Source organism: Magnolia sinica, chromosome 1 (assembly GCF_029962835.1).
Source record: "Magnolia sinica isolate HGM2019 chromosome 1, MsV1, whole genome shotgun sequence".
Classification (NCBI taxonomy): domain Eukaryota; kingdom Viridiplantae; phylum Streptophyta; class Magnoliopsida; order Magnoliales; family Magnoliaceae; genus Magnolia; species Magnolia sinica.
Window position 1 is genome coordinate 88,738,265 of NC_080573.1, and position 18,635 is coordinate 88,756,899.

The 18,635-nt window shown below is 37.3% G+C and overlaps 4 long non-coding RNA genes across 4 annotated transcripts; 3 read left to right on the top strand and 1 right to left on the bottom strand.

Moving 5' to 3' along the window:
- Positions 1-1,259: 1,259 nt before the first annotated feature.
- Positions 1,260-2,788, top strand: LOC131251506 (uncharacterized). The gene is made up of 3 exons (XR_009173917.1): positions 1,260-1,339; positions 2,238-2,527; positions 2,729-2,788. It is a non-coding gene; the product is annotated as an uncharacterized LOC131251506 (long non-coding RNA).
- Positions 2,789-9,923: 7,135 nt separating this feature from the next.
- Positions 9,924-12,866, top strand: LOC131251272 (uncharacterized). The gene is made up of 3 exons (XR_009173725.1): positions 9,924-10,248; positions 12,215-12,246; positions 12,339-12,866. It is a non-coding gene; the product is annotated as an uncharacterized LOC131251272 (long non-coding RNA).
- Positions 12,867-14,894: 2,028 nt separating this feature from the next.
- Positions 14,895-18,255, top strand: LOC131251511 (uncharacterized). The gene is made up of 3 exons (XR_009173921.1): positions 14,895-15,185; positions 15,293-15,413; positions 17,797-18,255. It is a non-coding gene; the product is annotated as an uncharacterized LOC131251511 (long non-coding RNA).
- On the bottom strand, positions 17,318-18,216 carry LOC131251516 (uncharacterized). Its single transcript, XR_009173924.1, has 2 exons — positions 18,081-18,216; positions 17,318-17,552 (listed from the first exon to the last, which is right to left on the bottom strand). It is a non-coding gene; the product is annotated as an uncharacterized LOC131251516 (long non-coding RNA).
- Positions 18,256-18,635: the final 380 nt, after the last annotated feature.

An 18,635-nucleotide genomic window follows, 5' to 3' on the forward strand; every position in this document is an offset into this window, starting at 1 on the left:
CTATTGCAGGAGTCATAGGAAGAATACTAAACATTGTTGACTACTTATTTGAGATAGAGTAATCAACCTTAGCTTCCAACATATTAAATTGTCACACATGCATGATGATGGATGTAAAATTCTAAACATTGGCGAGCAGTACATGGAACTCTAGAAAGATTCCTGATTACTACCAATCATATGCATAGAACTATAATAGTAAATGTACTCAACTAGAAGATGGGCCAACCTCTATGTTTGCTGGCCAAATGGGAACTACTATTTAATTTTGTTGAACATCCAAACAGGAAACACCTTTTAACTGGTTGTGCATTCTATTCATAAAAGCAATGTTCAACCAAATTGAATGGCATTTCTTTATAAAGTCGTGGGTTTCTGGGGGTCTTGATAGAGCTGCAGTTCGTGGTTCCATGAGTTTCATATTGGTGTTGCACCACCTTCCATCTTTCATTTTTATAGTGACTGGCGATGACAAGTTATCTCAGAGGAAGAAACTTGTCAGATCTCTTCTGCGTGACTATTCCCGCAAGCAACAACATGAGGTATGCAAGTTCTGCAGAAGTTTTAATGGGATATGGTTTTGGTTCTATGTACCTTTAGACAAACATGTTGTTTTGGATCCATAGATTCAAGAAACCATGTTGTATCGGCTGATATAATGGTATTGACTAGTACTGATTTACCAAAAAGAAAAAAATGGTCCTCGTGTTGGCCGATATGGCTATATCACATCTGATACGATCCATGCATATTTGCCTATGGTCAATATGCCTACAACTGCAATAATTAAATAATGAAAGCTTTTAAGGAAGCTAGCACTACAACAAAAATGGGTATAAATGGTATTGGCGCTACTCTTTCATCGACGCTATGTAAGACCATCCGACGGATATCTTACCATATAAAAAAAACCCTACTGGCCAGCGCGACTCTCCTATTTCCTACCTCTGACTCTCTCTCTCTCTCTGTGTGTGCAACTCCACGACTCTCTCCTTCTCTCTCCTCTTTCTCTCTCACGACTGCTTTGGGATCTCTCCAGCTGCAACAACTTACTTTGGGATCTCACCGTAGTATCTACATCTGTTACTCTCTTGTTTCCTAGGGTTTTGGATCTATTTTCTGCACTTTACAAGCTTTTTTGACTGGTTATGGTGGGGATTTACTAGATCTAGAACTAGGGTTTAGATTTCAGAAAATTCAAGTGAGAAGATGCTTTTCCTTTTTCCATTTTTCATCTGTGGATTTCTTGTGTATTTTTTAGACTTTCTCCTCTCGTGAGCTGAGAGAGTAAAAAGACAGATCCGGATCTCATTCCACGCTCCTCCATCTCCAATTTAAGGTACTGGCCTTTTCCAACTCACTCGCTCATTTCAAAACCCTAGATTTCTACTCATATTTCTCCAAATTTCTTCCAATATTCTGACTTCCCAACGAGATTCGACATTGTTACTTTGGATTTTGGTTTCACTTTCCAGATTCCTGAAATTTTCTCCCCCTGATCTAATTTTTTAATAAACCTACGTTTGCAACTGAATGGTTTTCAGTAGCAGTGGATCAAGCTCGGTGATCCATGCCATTTATCCGATGGGCCACACTCTTGGATGGGGATGCCTAGAAAGCTCTTGGATTGGAAGATCCTGACCTTTTAACCATTTTAATGTTTTCTGTTGGATGTGGACTATTGCTGTACTCTCTGCTTCACAATCCATTCAAAGGCCATTTGTCAGAGGTTCAGGATCTTCCAATCTGGTTGATTCTTGTTTCTTAAGAGTCTTCTTTCTGCATTTAGGGCCTTGCCCCTGTCTTGACTCTTAAGTTCTCTTATAAAGAAGTGTGTAGGTCCTACTGTATATTCTCTGCTATACACAGCCATGGGCTGTGTGTGGAGTTTAAGGATGTTTCATTTACATCTGTAAAACCAAGACAATAATTACCCTCTTAACTGTATTTTTCTCTATAAGAATTAACCAAAAATGAAGAAATGTCTCCAAAGCTTCTAAGTAGAAATATAAGTCTAATGCATATTTGCATTAACTCAATACAACTCTAGTATTATTTCAACACTCAAACTGAAAGCTTGTAGTAAAAATGACATGAAAAATGCTTATGACAACCAAATCACATCCCATGTTCATACAACTAATGCATTAAAAATCCCCTGTTATACATGCAATTTTGCAATCCAAGAGCACTACAAATTGATGGTCACAAATCTTTCTCGATGATTTGTGGTGTAGATTCCTACCTCTTCTCGTCTGTACTCATACAGCTCGTACAAGTGAAGACACGCACAAGGAAGACATACCTGCATTATATGCACCTTAGACGATAGATCTCTGCATTCTTCAATAAGTGCTCTTTCCCTGGCAACTACCCTGACAAGTTCTGAAATCACATGATCCACTCTTACTGCCTGTGTTCATAGAAACTCTAAGTCGAACTAGATATCCAAGCCAACCCAAAATAGTTAGGACAAGACTACGGTGATGGGTTCAAAATAGATCCCCAACTGCCCAAATAGAAAAAGGTACCCATTCCTTCTACCTATATATTCACAATTACTCTTTAGCCAAAATAGATACCCAAACCTCATAATAGCTCGGACAAGGCTATTACGAAGATGGTGATGAGTCAAAATTGATAATCTGCTCAAACATATAGTTATACGGTAGATTATGCATTCCTTTACACAAACTTTTACTTACAAATTTCCACAACCTTGCTGCAGGTAGCTGAGGTTTCATCAGAATTAAGATATTCCACAAGATATTGGACTGCAACATATGCACATTTCCAATTTTCTGCAAGTTGTAAACAAATTACCATTCCAAGCTTTCTACAGAATAGTTTTTTTCTCCAAGGTATGTACATTAAGTAGAACATAATACCAATTATAAACAAATTACTATTGCAAGCCTACCTGCATAATAGCTTTTCCAAGATTCCTTAGAAAGAAAGAGATGGAGAACATTTCACATGTATAGAGGAACAAACTGTTGTTTAGAATCAACCAGACTAGCATGTGCAATCTTAGAACAAGGTCAAGGTTGGGTTAAAATTTAATTCTTGTTTTGACTTAGAAAACAAGACAGCTTTGCATGTGGCAGACTCTAGAAATCAGAGATTTTTTTTATGTCACAACATAAAAATTGTATCAAGGGCTTAGATGAAACTATGGCCCTCGATAGAGTGGAATGGCGGAACATGATTCATGTAGCCAACACCAATTAATCGAGAGGCTTAGATGATGCTGATGATGATGAAAGGATAGGAAGTTCCACAATAAGTGAAATATCATGTTTGACAAATTGAGTACAAGTGAGGATCTTTTCTTTCAATGCCATCCAGATGGAAGCCAGGGTTGTAGGCAATGAATCAGAACTCCATAATCAATATATTTGAGAAGTGCCATGATTGCAAGTGGAAAGAAGAAAATTAAATGATTTGTTGGAAAAGTCCTGTTAAATACCAAGGGCAAGACAACATCATGTTGGTCATCAAGACATCAGACAAACAGACTCCATATCTCATTAGAAAATTAAGAAGCCGCTCAAAGAATAACTAGAGATAGCCTCAAAATCTATCACAGACCAAATTGCTCATGCATTGAATCTATTTAGACAGTAACAAACCCTAGCCGCAAGATCCACATGCCTTTAGACATCAAATCTACTTAGAAGCAACTTAGCCAGCTGCCCCCAAGATCATCAACCCCATTCTCCTGTATGTCCAGCTCAGTCAAATTCCTATAACCCCTATCAAATTTTAAGATCTTCAAAAAACAGCATAACTAGCAAAAATCTACTGTGGGACAATGTTAACCTTCCATTTGTGGCCTTTGGTAATGACAAATTTTTGAGTGAAAAATAATCCACAATCTATGTAAATCATGGTGGCCCTAGAAGAAAACCCTTAGTTGACATCCCATCTCCATTCTTCCCTATGGTGTGGCCCACTTGAGTTGTGGATTATGAGTATATTAATGTGTATTTTGTATTGGATTGTACTTGCCTGCAAACAGTACCTTTCAAAATATAGCATATCACAATATGGTAGCTTGTATTCTATATCTTCCATTCAAATGCCTGTATCTTACTTTTCTTGTCACCTTTTCTAATTTGGGATCTACCTTAACTGTTGTTTGCAAATTCAAAATGCAAGAGGTACTTCCACAACCAGCTGAAGCTGTCAAAGCTTTCCTGGACCGTGATGTAAAGTCAACAGCAATGGTGGATACTCACAATCTCAAGGAGTTTTATCTGTTTTTGTCTCTTATGCATTCATGCAAATTTGATTAATTTACAGTTTATAGCTTAGTAGAATTGGCCATTCAAAGTGGACCTAAAATAAAGCAGGTATCTTTAAAGCAAGTTTTCTTATTTATTGTTTTTTAGTTGTTTGAGAATTAGTAACAACGTTTACTATGGTTGATATTTCTGTTAGGTTGATACTCATTTTTAGGATTTGTATTATGCTCATGAGTTTCTTCTCCTTTGAGTTGTCTATTGAGAATTCATGTTCAAAATACACCGTAGTAGTGTCCAAGAATTTATTTTGAAAGAAATATTAAGAAGTGGCAGCAATTCTCTATCAAAGCAAGATTAGTGGAAGCTGTGTCAAGGTATCTTGGTCAAAGGAATGTTTGTATTTCTTTTGTCTGAATATGCTTATTTCTGTTTTTAAATAATTAATTTGTTCCTTTCTTGTTCCCATCCTTTTTTTTTTTTCACAGGCTTGGGCTAAAGAGGACCTTCTCGAGGAACAAAATCAAGAGTTGGCCACCTAACGGTATGTATTTGTTTTATGAAGCTTAAGTTGTATGACGAAATGGCGAAATGTATATCATTGCACACCATGTATATTTGTATGTATTTTACATCTACCTGGCCATTATAGCCATATCAGATGTGGGATCTTTCAACGACATTATAGGCTCTGCCTGCTTTGTAAAAACAACCCTGCCAGTTGGGAGATATATCCACCCTTGATTTTGATAAAGATAGTCAGTAAACATGTTTAGGTAGAAGGCCCAATGAAACAAGTCTATTCATTTTTTTATCAAAGGCATTTAATGTGTCAAGAATCATAGACAAACAAGATATGTGCCCAAGTACCAAACAGAAATTGAAACATGCATGTGTTACACAGTTACACAAACGGAAGCATCACACCATCAATTTAAGCTCATGCAACTCATTTTGCGTGAGTTTTGGAAACCTACTTGATTTTTAACAAGGGAACCATAACATTGAAAAAGCTTTTAGACTTCCAAAATCGTAACTTGAAAAACTTAGTTTAGGCTATACACTCTATTGACAGTCAAATGAGTTAAAACAGAATCTGAGGGTCAGAACTTGATAAACTCTTATTCATGAGATTCCCCATGCCTTTATCATATTAGAACAATTGAAGACAGTTGATTTCTAAATTCATTTAATTCTAGAACATGCTAGAAGTAGAGGTGGTTTAAACACAGATCACGAAGAGATTAGTGAGATCATGTAAAATAAAATCTGTGGAAAATGCTATACAACTGAATCAGTTCTGTACTTCAATGATGATGATGATGATTATAATATTTTGGTAGAGAGCTAACCATGAATGTTCACTTATGACTGTCTTCGAGCTTTCCAGACTAGTATTACTTTGCCTATGGGATAGATTGGAGCATTTGAATGAGGAGCCACTTTAGAACAGGATGAAAATAGCAATTGCCCCATGTGAAATGTAAGTAATGTTTGACATGTGAAACATCTTATTTTTCCAACTATGTTTCTAAATTCTTTGAATCTCTTTTACTCTTATGCTTATCTTTCTCCTTCAGCAAATATTTTGATTCTCAAGTTTTGAGTAGAAGGACTTGAGCGTCACAAAGTCAATAGCAGAGGAAGCCCAGGTAAATGGATCTTAAGCTCTTTTTTAACTCCACCAATGCTTTCAGCTTCTTAACCAAAGTTCCGAACTTTGCAGATTTGGGCACTACATGCAAATGATTTGAAGACTTAAGGTCACAACTTTCTTTACTATTGTCTATAGTTCATGTTGTTTCTTTCTCTTTTTAGTTCTGATATGGTTCCTTCTCTAGTGATAATTGACGCATAATGTTTTCTGTGTTTATGGGGCTAGCAAGCCTCGTTACATTTATGTCTGTCTATCTGTATGTATGTATTAATATTGCCAAGATGGTTCTGCTAAGGTGGTTGTGTAATGTGTGTTAAATGGTGTTGGTTTCAGTTAATGTGTAGGGAGAAAATGAATTTGTTCCTAGCAAGCAATTGCTAGGTTCGGAGGATGGGAAAAGATCTTATACATTGTTTCAGGGTCATGCTGGGCCTGTTTATTCAACTACATTTAGTCCTCTTGGGGACTTTATTCTTTCTTCTTCGGACTCAACAAGTATGTTTCTTCTCCTATCATCTTACTTTCTTTTCATGATAAATGGACGAGCCTTTTTTGGGTCAGGTAAAAAAGACGGCTTGCATCTCGCACACTTGTGCCATGAGACTTTGTGCATGAAATAGGATTTACAGGCAAGTGAGCTTACAAAACTCCATTTGGGCTTCGCTATTGGTAATTATGTATGCTAATCTTTTAGGATTGGATCAAAGAAATGGTAACTTATGTTAAATCCATAGATAGTAATCATCTATTGGAGGTGGGGATTGAAGGATTCTATGGAAAATCGATGCCCGACAGGAAGCAATTTAATCCTAGTTACCAAATTGGAACGAATTTCATCTCGAATAACCAGATTCTAGGAATCGACTTCGCGACGATTCTTGCCTACCCAGATCAATGGTAATGTATATTCTACTTAATATGAATCCGTGAGACTCACTTGTGAGCAACTACTTAATATGAATCCTTGAGACTCACTTGTGAGCAACCACCAGTGAATGGGTCTGTCTTAATTATACATTTATTGACCTTTTCCATCAAGATTGTTCAAACTCATACTAGCACTACTCATGGTAACCTATTTTTCTTGTTTGATTGTTCACTCATAGGATACCGAATTCGAATGAGTAGGCCCAATCTGCTTTCCTTCAAAGCTGGATACCATTTTTTAGAATGTAGGGTTATAGAGTCCCCAAGTGAAAAACAACATAGACTTTACTTTTTCTTCACTTGTAGTTGCTGCTTGTAGTTCATGCCTAAACTTCTGGTTTGTTATCTAAATAGTACCAATGCATGACAAAAGCATGGCACTTGCAAAGTTTCTTGCGTTTTAATCAAGTGTCCACCATCCTAATCTTCTTTCTCATGTATTCATGTCCACCTTGTATGGGTGATGATTGTTTTGGAGTTGAGAAATAAATGTTATCTCAATGCTTTTTATTTATCAGACCAATTACAGTTGAAATTACCAGCAGGCACAGAATTCCAACATATGATTGTATGGTAAGTTTTCAGTCTCATGAAATCCAACCTGTAGATTACCCACACGAGCAAGGATACATTGCAGTGGCTTGGGGGAAAGCAGGTCCAATGTGGGAGTGATAGGGGAATGGCTGAAATCAGATCTCAAGCAAATGTGGGCAGGTAACTGCATATTCGTCCATTGACACACAAAGAGTCACTTTGTGTCTCCTTTTTGAGAAACACGAAAGCATAATTCATCTTCTGTTTTCACATAGCATAATTCATTTTGTGTGTTATTGTTATTGTTGTCTTGTTTTATTCTTTACCACTTTGGTTGATGAAGCTTTTTTTTTTTTTTTTTTTTTAATGTTTCAAATATTTAAAAAATTCAGGTTTCGATTGAATTAATAGCATGCCAGTGCCTCTCAAATCCATACAAAGACCTTTATCGGCGCTTGTTAGAAATCTTACAGCGATTTTCTGTAAGAAAAAAGTGTCCGGAAATTATATTTCCCGGTGCTCGGAAGGTCTTTTGGCAGCGCTTATTCGCGTTGATAGAAGGCAGAATTTTAGCTTTTCTAGCGCCGCTATAACCATTGCCGACATACCCATTACTCAAGCGCCAATAACTCATTTGCCGGCGCTTTTCGGTACTTTTATTGGCGCTTGTGAGCGCTGGTAAAAGGCACACTTGCTGTAGTGTAGGAATCGATTTTTGACCTTTTGACCCTTGGAATGGTCTTTGGAACCATTTGTTGGATGTTTGTGACCCGAAAATCTTACAAGCAGACAGTCCATGCAGTATAATAGTGATATAGAAAAATGAGTAGAGAAAGGGGAAAAGGGAAAATAAAAAACAAAAAATGTGAGAAGTTTCGTCAATTTGTATACATAATGCCAGTGTCAACGCATTTGACACGGCAATCTTAGAGTTTTCATGTATCTTTGTACACAGAATAGTATGATATGACTGATCTTTGGCTTTGAAATGGAATGACAGGGCATGATGTTGAGTGTTGTGGATTGGCTTTGAAATGGATTGCTTATGTTTCTAAGAATCACCTTTATTAGGCAATCGTAGCCATCCCATCCATGGGTTGGAAAAAGGATGGATTAAATAATCACTACAATTTTTTAATGGCAGCCCATGAAATGTGTTTTGAACTTAACAGATAGTTTAGATTGAACGATTAGATGGTCCAAGTGAACTTATACAACTAGCACTGTAACATACAGTTCTGGGAGAGAACTGGAACACTTCTCCTAACATGCAAGCAATGCGTTGGATCCATGAATATGCTGACATGAAGATAGAATTGTTAGATTTAACTTAAAAACTTGCATCATTGTGATTAGATGGATTAGTTCAAAGAAATGTGTCCAGGAAAATCTAAAGATGGATTGGAAAACAATGCCTAATTAAGGATAGATTAGATCATAAGATCAATTTGATTCTTTCATGGAAGTCCATGAAATAAGTTCTAAACTTAATGCACGGTTTAGATTCAATGATTGGACCGTCCAAGTGAACCCATGCAATTGAGAGCGCTGTAAATTATAGAGCCCTGAGAGCATTGGAGCACTTCTAACAAGTAATAGCTAGGCAATATATGCTTAATCAAGAATTTGTGATCTGAAAAAGTTAATGTTAGATGAGAAAATAATGTCAAATCAAGTATGGGTTAGATCATATGATGAGTGTGTGATTTTTTTTGGACAGCCCATAAAATGTGTTCTAAACTTAATGGATGGTTCAGATTGAATGATTAGATCATCCAAGTAAACCTATTCAACTAGGAGTATTCCAACTTACAGGGTTCTGACAGCACTGGAGCATTTCTCCTAATCCACATAGGCTATACCAAAAAGGTGATCTCGAAAGTCTTACTTAATTTAGAAAATTCCAACGGCCTTCACATATATCCACGTACACACGTTCCTGGAAACAACCTGAATTACATTGGTAAGAAGATCTATAGATTTTTTTGACATCCCTATATTGATACCTGATACCAATATAAGACTGCCGATTGGCAAATCACTACACCAAAATCGCAGATAAGGAACGTTCGGGATTTTGGTTCAGAAACGGGTCTAAGCAGTTTCTGATTCAAAACGGTTATGAACCGTGCTACAATTTGTTGTTGTTTTAACAGCTACATTGTTGTTTCCACTGTTTTATTGATGTGTCCCAATCGAGTGTTGGATCTTCTTAGTTTTCATTATTTGGATCTGTTGTTTTATTGTAAAACATATAGACGGAATGGATTCGATCAGAACCCTCTTAGTGGACCCCACAAGCCCAAGCGTCACATTACTTTAGATCTGCCGCAAGCTACTGAACCATTTTCACCCTTACATTATGCCAAAACCCTAGCCTCATTTTGCATTCATCTCCCTCACCCTCTCTCGATCTCCTTCTCCCTCTCCCTCTCTCAATCTCCCTTTCTTTTGATCTCCCTGTCCCGATCTTAACCCGCTTTCTCGATCTCCCTCTCCCGATCTCAAACCCCCCCCCCCCTCTCTCTCTCCCTCTCTCTCCCTCCCTTTGCCTTTCCGACTCTAAATTTGACAGTCCCCACACGGTATTGTAGAAGCAGCAGCAACAGCTCTGTATGGGGTGTATCGCAACTTTGAAAGATGACATGCAGAAAGTCACCACCAACTGCGCTCTCTCCGTTCACTTCCTTCCCCATTTTGCCCTTCATCTTTTCATCTTTTTACCTTCTTGTCCTTCCTAACATTTTTTCTTTTCTATTGGGAAAATCGGATTCTTTCTGGCCATTGAGAAGCATGGCGTGGAGAAGGACATTGTCGAGTACATCAAGAAGGAGTTCGATAAGAAGTATGGCGCCACTTGGCATTGCATCGTTGGGCGCAATTTTGGTATTTTCTCTGGCATTTTCATTCTAATTCTTCTATCATTTCTTATTTTTTGAGTCTTGCTTATTTATGTTTCCTTGATCTCTCCTTTGTTTGCTTGTTTTATGTTTTTGGGAGTATTTATGTCTGCAATGTGTTTGTAGAATTGACTGAGAGAGTGGATTTTGAAATTTTGTTACCTGCATTGGGTGTTGATTATATGTAAGTGTTGTATGGGTGCCTTTTCTACACTTTTGTGGATAGAATACATGCCAATATGGCGCGTGTATGAGATCAGAGCTTTCCGTCAGGTGGGCCACATTGTTTGGGTGTCCTTGCCGGCAGATCAGGCCGTTTGACTCCTCAGGGGGGGCTAAAGCGTACAAAACAAATCAGAGGCAAGAAAAATTTGTTTTAGGCATTTGTTTGTTTTGTATGTCTTGTGCCTACCACATGAATGAAATCAACCTGATTTTTAAGCCAAAAGATCTAACTAGTGTGGTGCACCTGATGGGGATCTCATACAAGTGAGCCACACGATGGGGATCTCATACAAGTGAGCCACATAGGCATATGTGTCTGTGCACGTATCGGAGATGCTCTACTCATGTGGGCTTAGCTAACCTCTCAGCTTCTTCCACTGATCCTATGCGTTCAGAGAGAGATGTTAGAAGAATTCAAATTGATGAAGAGGTAGATGTCTATATGGGAGGATATTTTGGGTGATTTTATTATAGAAGTCATCACAAGCCTTGGACTAGGTTTCAGGTTTATTGGGTTTAGCTTGAAATGCGCACTCCATCTTAGATTATGTACCAAAAAGGCAAGGCAAAGTCATCAAGAGTTACAGTTCATCGTGTGTTTCTAACATTGTCAATTAACTTTCTTGGATCTTTGTGTGATCTTATACACACTTGACTTGATCTACACACTTGATCTTGCATTGAGAAATTATGTAATCATCTGCCCATGGGTATGTGTAGTATCATGGGACTTCAGTCCCCAATAGTGGGACAAGTGGACCCAGACCATTAATTTGATGGCCCAAACATGAATGGATCATGCCCCTAGAATCTCCCTTAATGGAAGATCCTAACCCTTATCCATCTAATCTGACCCTTTTTCATTGAGTGGTGAGCTTTTTTCTTTCCTGACTGATGTCCCATCTGGGACAACTTTTTGGGGGCTTTGCCATCCATTGTGGGCCCATCTGATAATGGCTTGGATCATTGAACTATTTTCCCCACTTGTTGAAACTCAAGGTTACCCAAGGCTTATTTAACAAGGATTATGTAATTCCTCTTTTCCATTTCTTTCTTGCTTTCCTTTCTCCAAGTCTAGTTCCAATTTCACATGTTTTGCCCATGACGGTTTACTTGGTTACTTGTCTCACGTTAGAAGGTGAACCAAATTGCTAAATGGAAGGAGTTATTATGTTCTCTACTTTGTTTCCATGTGAACCCACCTCATATCTTGCCTTTCTCTGTATCACAAGGGACATTCTTGTAACAATTCATGTTGTGAGTTTATGCCTCTAAAGGCTGGTGGATCTGTAGGCCGAGGAAAAGCAGCACCCAAGGTACATGTTTGATGTGTTGAAAAATGTGGAGTTGGTAGATCACCTGTCCTCTTTACTCACTGTGATATGGCATGGGAATGTCCGTCACAGTTTTTTAGTTTGTTTTGGATGGCTTGGGTTCTACAACATTCAACACAGCAATTGTATCACCTATATACTATGTGATGTTTACGTCCTTGACCATTTTGGCTAGTGTGATAATGTTCAACGTAATCGTTCCCACTAGTTGAATACATGAATGAGTACTGTTTTGTTTCTTATTTGCCTTCTTTCTAAAAAAAAATTGTGATAAAAATGGGTAACTCTATCAGGATGCTTAATTATTTTGCTTGAGAGGTATTTTGATTTTATTTATTTATTTCAGAGGTATCATATTGTTTGACTTCTCAATTGGATCTTATTCTGACACAGGGGTTCAACGAAAACTGGAAATGGATTATCAGGTGTGTAGGAAAACTTGTGTTACAGTTCTTGTTATAGTTTGGTGTCATGTTGACCTCATGATCTCACTACTTATTCTCTAAATCAAAAATAGGTTGCTAGTAAAAAAGAGAAGTCACTAAAGAGCTATGCCAAATAGCCGAGGCAGCAACCACTAGCAAGAAACACCCCAGGTATGCACATACTATTTAATTAGGCTAAAGATTACAAAATATATGAAGCTTTGTAGTGGAAATAATGGCTCTTCAATGGAGCTCATCATTTTATTGAGTTATCTCAAGAAAGTGTACTTCTATATTCATGCATGCATACTGTGATTGTGATGAGGCTGTTAACTGGATGGTTTTTTGGTAGATTGTAGCATTGTCAATGACAGGTGCTGAGTGCATAAAGTTAACCAAAGGCCTGACGTCTCATGTTTCACATTAAAATTATGATCCGCAACCAAGCTTGATCCTTCTGTTGCTTGTGTATTTCTCCCAGCCCAAATGCCTTATGTCATTATAGCAAGTAGGCTGTTAAAGTTGAAGATATAGATCCTAAAAAAATGATTAAAATGTAGCCCCCCAATGCCCTGTTTGGTTGTCACTTTTTTATATTTATTCAGTAAGTTCGGGAGTGTTTGTTTTTGTTGTCACTTAAAAATTAGTTCATTTGATTTAGCTAATAGTAATTATGTTTTCTTTCTATGTTTTCTCTCATTGTATTATCGTTCAACAACTGACACGGGTGTTTTGCCACTGATACTTTAGATGGACATTTGTGTAATATATCTTCTTCAAATGACCAAATGCATGCAGTCTTCTGTTCTTCTTGCGTTTGTGGTTAAAAACTATATTTTTGTGGTTTATAGATGAGGTTTTATGACTTGGTGACGAAGAGTGACTCAACCAATCTTTACGGGGTGCATTGCACACTAAATCTGAAAAAGGAAATTATTTTCTGATACTGGGGTTCTTACCAGTGGCTTGTTGAATATTAGAAGTCTCCATTTGCATTGGATTCTTCAGTTTCCATTTACTGCTAGACAGATTATATCTTATATATATATATATATATATATATATATATATATATATATATATATATATATCTTATATATATATATATATATATTCTGATTTCTGTTTGCTGAGCTCCTATGGATTTGTAAACTGAAAGAAACACTCAAATAAAATGTTTCAATGTATTAAATACTAAGAGTAATCTGTGAGACAGACCCTCCTAGCAATTTTCCCAGCTTGTTGATAGAGGTTGATCAGATATATCATTTAGCTTGCCTAGCTTCTCCAATCTTCTACAAATACAATCCTGTTAAGGTGAATATGACTCTACACCTCATTTATGAATTATGAATTTTTGTTTATCATTTTATCTTTGAATTTATGTTTCAAAGTGATCATGCGAGTACCTTTGAGTGCTTATGTATGACATTTTTGAGATCCATGAGTATGTTTACATATGATTTTGTTTGACGTCAATGAATCACTTTTTGAGTGAAGCGAATGAAGTTTTGATCAGTGCCTTTCTTGTTCTTTTGAGAGCCAAAGGAGAGTCATTCGAAGAAGTGAGTGGCCATATGTAACATTTTATAAAAGAAAGTAAAATATGTGATGTTTCTGAATATTAGAACACAAGCATATTGGGAGAGAAGCTCCATAAGCTTGATTCATAGACTGAAATTGATAAGCATATTACTCCTTTATAGATTTATAGATCTCTGCAGTTGCAGGTTGTGGGATTGGCGAGGGCAATGTTCAAATGCTGTAGGAAAGTTGAAGGAATGACTGATGTGGTTGATATTGTTGGAACAGGAGGTGATGGGAAAAACACAATTAACATATCAACAGGGGTTTGTATTCTAGTTGCTGCCTCTGGTGCAAAATTTGCTAAGGTGATGATCCTTTCACATAAGGAATAATGTTGAAATTATTCTAGTATGTACTGTAATTAATTCGAATTCTATGTTATGGTAGCAGCAAGGAAACAGATCCAGTTCTTCTGCCTGTGGAAGTGCTGATGTGTTAGAGGCATTGGGGGTAAACATCAATTTGGACCCTGAGGTAAGTGTTATAAAATGATCAATTAATTCCATTTATACGGAGTTTCTTTTACTTCAACATTAATATGGTCGTTTGTCTTTTTAATGCTTTTTATTATGATGAGCTAGGATAGCCAGATATATTTATATGCTTATAATACATGTATCTTGTTTTGGCAATGCGATATCAATACCAAACAGTGCATGAAGACTTTTCAAATGCAGCTTAAATCATATCCCATTGTATTGGTTTGTACTAGCAGTTTTTGTCATGGTATTGAAGTATCAGATGAGATATTCATAATCCATATCACTGTTGTTGATTTCAAATTTGAGAAATGCTTCATGGTATCCATGCTCACCACATCCATGTCTACATCTACTCTAGCCATTGTAGCTTACGAGACCTCTTAGAAGTGGGAATTATGGAGTAAAGGCAAAGCTACATCTACTCTAGCCATTGTAGCCATCTACATTTGATTTGACTTAAATAAGTTAACTGTCACGTCATATGCTGCTTCATTATGTTGGTCATGCAACAAAATAAACCCAGTGAAGTCTTATAAATTTCCATCTGAATCAAGTTTGGCTGAAATATGTCCTGAAAAGTGTGCATGTAGGCTTTCTTAGATCCTCAAGAGTCGGCTGAAAAGTCGACTTGGTATTTTGAATGAGAAATTCCTCAGAGAGATACAATGCTGCTTGAAACTTTACTGTAAACTCAATAGCTTAATACTTGTATGAATCACATTACATCAAGCTTAAATGAAATCTTTTGTGCAGGATGATAGTGTTAAATGGAGAGCATTGCAAGTTATTTCAAGTTCACTTAGTATTCACTTATTAGGTTGTATGTTTTCTTGGTCATGGGAGAGAAGAAGATGCCCATGAATTTTTGAGGTCAGCTGTTTAAACTATTTCTGGAGTTTATGTTGCATCCATCTGGACATATATTTTATCATTTCAAATGCATGTAATGATATCCTGTTAATGGGTGATTTTGGCAGGTATGCTATTGATACAATGCAATCTGTGTGCCTTAAGGAAGCTGGTGCAAATGCAACGGACCCTTTGGAAGGGGAAACTACTCTTTTACAACTGATTTTCAGGGGTTACCTTCAGTCTAAGGTACGTCTATGGTCCTCGAGATCGAGAGCATTTTCATCAGATCTTTGTATTCCTTTTTAGTTTGAGTCATCATGGTTTGTGCAACAAATTTTGTAGAGAGTACTGAATAGCAGCTAGAAACTTGAATGATTGGGATTCTTGCAATATGCTGGAGAATCTTCCACATTAGCCAGGTTGGTGGTGTGTAGTACACTAGCCAATCCGCTTCCATGTAAGCAGGAGTATGCGGATTTTTTGCTAAATGCTTTGCCCAAGTTACTGTGCTAGAGAGCTAGTTAGGGCTACTGTGATGTTTTGTGAGAAAGTTTTGCGAGAAATTCACTTCGTTTATTCGTTTTGCTAGCTCATTTTAAGATATGTGATAAAAATAGGTAGATCCAAAATTTAATGGACCACTGGAGAGGAAATAGTAAAGATTAAATGACTATTTGAAACATTTGTATGGCCATATAAGCTTTGTATTAACCTAAGGTTTTCGTGTTTTTAGTTCATTCCATTGAGAATAACCATATAAATAGTTTCGATGGTATATAATCATCAAGGATCTAAGAAGATTTCAATGGTAAGCATTCCCCCCCCAATTTTCCCTCTTTTGTGGCCACATTAGTTTTGAATGCTAATCATATTTTATCTCGTCTTAAAATAAGCTCATAAAACTAATGAAATAGGTTGGATTTCTCACAAACATTACGGTGGCCCCACGTAGCTTCCTAACTAAGAAACTTCTTGTCTTAAGCCTTTGGCAAGGACTCTTGAAATTTGCTCCCGCATAGTGAAAATCCCATACATAGGAAGTGGATTGCGTACTGAGTGAACTACATGGGGCCCACTGTGATGTATGTGTTTATCCATGCCATCCGTTCATTTTTTCATCTCATTTTAGATTAATAGCCCAACATTGAAACATATCCAAAGTTCAAGTGGACTGCGCCACAGAAACAGTGGGATAATGACTTCCACTGTTAAACCTCCATGGGATTCATAGTAATGGTTATTTGTACCAAACCTGTTCATTAGATATTAAGACATGAATGAAAGGAAAATACAAATACCAACTTGATCTAAAACTTCTGTGGAACCTATAAGAAGTTTTAGATGTAGGCATTCAATTACTAGTGCTAATTGAGATCACAGTATGTTTTAATTTTAGGCTCATGCCATAAAAGGATGTTCCAAAGTTGATGGACAATATGAATAAGGCACATATATCATGGTAGACCCTGCAGAGTTTGTGCAGTACATGACGGTCCAACAAAAGGGTGAGATCGTGGAAGGCCTTTTACCACTGTCAACCTGTCAGAGGAGTTTCATCTCCCAAGAACTATGCAGGTCGACAATGAGACATCCACTCCATCCATCCATTTTTCAACATAGTAGTATTACACTATCAGCTCGATAGGCAAGGCAGATAAAAAACTAAAGTGGGCCACACCACAATAAATAATAAGAATTGAACATCCACTATTGAAATATTTTAGAAGCCACGGAAGTTTTGAATCAAGGTAATATTTTTTTTTTCTTTATTCATCACAGTAAGAATGAATGAAGGGTTTGAATGGCATATAATCATCGCACCTACTTGAGGTTTGGCTGCACTTCATCTTTGAGTTTTGTCTTAACATGAGCTAGCTGAAAAAATGGATTTATATCGTAGATTTATCATAAAGATCACAGTGGGCCCACCTAACTTCTGAGCGTAGGAACTGCATCTCAGATATGTGGTTTGTCTTTGTGTTTTCCAATGATTGGGATTCCTTGCAACAACAGATCCTGGTAGGAATCTAACTGTCTTTAGAGAGAGAGAGAGATGAAGGGCATGAATGATAATGATAATGATAACAATAACGGGTTGGGTTTCTCACTCTCTCCTCACATGAACATGGATGCATCTATAGACCCACATCAGCATCATCATCATTACCACCATCGTCAGTAACATCATCATCATTATCATCAAACACAAGCTGCAACTGTTGTTTCTCCTACAGTTCTAACCAGCTTCTTTCTAGCTCCTCAGATGGAAACACAAGGTGAGACCCTTTACTCCCAGTTGTCTGCAATGCCACTGAAATCTGATGGCTCCCTATGTATCATGGAAGCTCTTACAAGATCACAGCAAGGTGAAGGTATGCTTCTCTTCTTCCATCTCTTCCTTTCAGTTTCTTTTAAATAGCTTCTAAAAATAAAGTCATGTTTATCTCTTTGTTGATGGAAGGAGTGATGCCAGCTTCCTCTCCCAAGTTTGAAGATTTCTTAGGTGATGCAACCATGGGAGCCCACCAGTACGGATCCATTGATAGGGAAGTTATGTCTCTAAGCTTGGATAGCATGTATTACCAGCACAACCCATGAGCTGAAAACAACAGGCAACAACATTCTTTAGGCCTTCTCCAGCCCTTCAGGTAGCTGATTCAAGCCCAACAGCAGCAACAACATCACTAATACTTCCAGCCACTATAGGAAGGGATGTGCACAAGATTAACAGCTCATGACATGTACCAGACTGCCTTAGAAGTGGCGCCGAAGGAAGCCCAGATCCCTCTAATGGCATATGGAATACCAGGCCTGAAGAACTGTATATGCTAGGCCGAGTCGGGCAAGCATCAGGATGTGCAGGCCAAGCTAGTGGAAGAGATTGCTCGGGTTATGGGGGATGGACGAGAAGACATTGAAGAGGAGGATTTGCAGCGGATGTCATATATAAAGGCAGCGATCATTCTAGAAAAGATTAAGGAATTGTTGGATTATAGAAGCCTAGAAATGAAATGTTGTATTGAAATTGGAAATTGGAATTGAAATTGAAATGTGTACTAGAAAAGAAAAAGATTATTATGTGTGTGAATCATTTTATTCTCTTGTTCTTCTATTTATGTAGTTATCTGGCATATAATACAAGTAGATTATTGTAACGCCCTGAAAAACGGGGGTCAAGCAGAAGCTCTACTCACGAGTTCCCAATGCATCACTTATGCAACATAGATAATGATGATTAAATGTTGTCCGTATTAGTGTATTAAACATGAATGGGATTACATTAAATTCGCATATCATACTCCAGAGACAATTAGATTACGCAGGCAGAAGACTGTGATAAATATATAAAGCATATAAGTGGTTGTAAGTCCCCAAAGTATAAACATATCACCAGGTTAAATAATTACATGTATAGTTTCAAAATTTACAAAATGATACAATGTAATGACATCTAATCCGTTTCCCTGT